Genomic DNA, 953 nt, shown 5'->3' with positions numbered 1-953 from the left:
GAACTGAGAGAACCATCGTTTATATGGGGATGGCATCGGGGCCGCACCTTCGCTTTGAGGATCGTGCTTCCATCATCCTACCGTCGACCGATCATGGAGTAGCAGGGTATGCCGATCGGACGGCTACAGCATCTTCTCGGAGTGGGTTGTGGCGGCTACAATCTCGTTGGATGGCCCAGATCAATTTTGTATTTATTTCAAAGCAACAAAAAATGTAGTACTTCAAAATTCTTGTATACCCTTAAGCATAAACTAGATCCAAATCATGATTTCAATTACACCTCAAATCTGATCAGATTTAGGGATCTTGGCAAAAGAGGTAAGTCAGAAACACTCGGGTTGCCCTCTATAAAAAAAACAAAAAACAAGGCCACGTACACTCCATTCCACAAATAATTAGAATGATTTATAAATATATTTTACAATATTATCCTTTCTTTTTAATTTTTTATAATTCAAATATGATTAATTACATATTACCTCTTATAGCTATTTATGTTTAGTATCCGAATCATTACATTTTAAAAAATTATATTAATATTCTTATACTTATAAAAATAAAATATTTAATCTTATTTCTCCTTACGTTGTCAATTCTACTAATAGAAGATAACGCATGTACAGTCATATATAGAAATAACACTAAAAAAGAGAAAAATATAATTTTGATCCTCATCGTCTAAAGATATTGATTTATAGAAGAGTAACTTATGTGAAAGCTTCGCTATCCTCTCTTTGGTTATCCTCTCTTTAGCTTCGCTATTATTGTTGAATCTCAGATTTTGATGATTAAATCAATTAATGAATTAATGATCTAATTTATATGTTGAGATAAGTGATATAGGACTAACTACGATCATGATATAGGCAAAACGATTAAAGAAGAATTTAATATTGGGTCGGAGTCAATGATCGGTGATCGGGCATCAGGACGGATAAATCGGGTGATACAC

The sequence above is a fragment of the Musa acuminata genome, chromosome BXJ3-3, assembly GCF_036884655.1.
Source record: "Musa acuminata AAA Group cultivar baxijiao chromosome BXJ3-3, Cavendish_Baxijiao_AAA, whole genome shotgun sequence".
Classification (NCBI taxonomy): domain Eukaryota; kingdom Viridiplantae; phylum Streptophyta; class Magnoliopsida; order Zingiberales; family Musaceae; genus Musa; species Musa acuminata.
The sequence above is the reverse complement of the archived record's forward strand: the minus strand, read 5'-3'. Positions refer to the sequence as shown.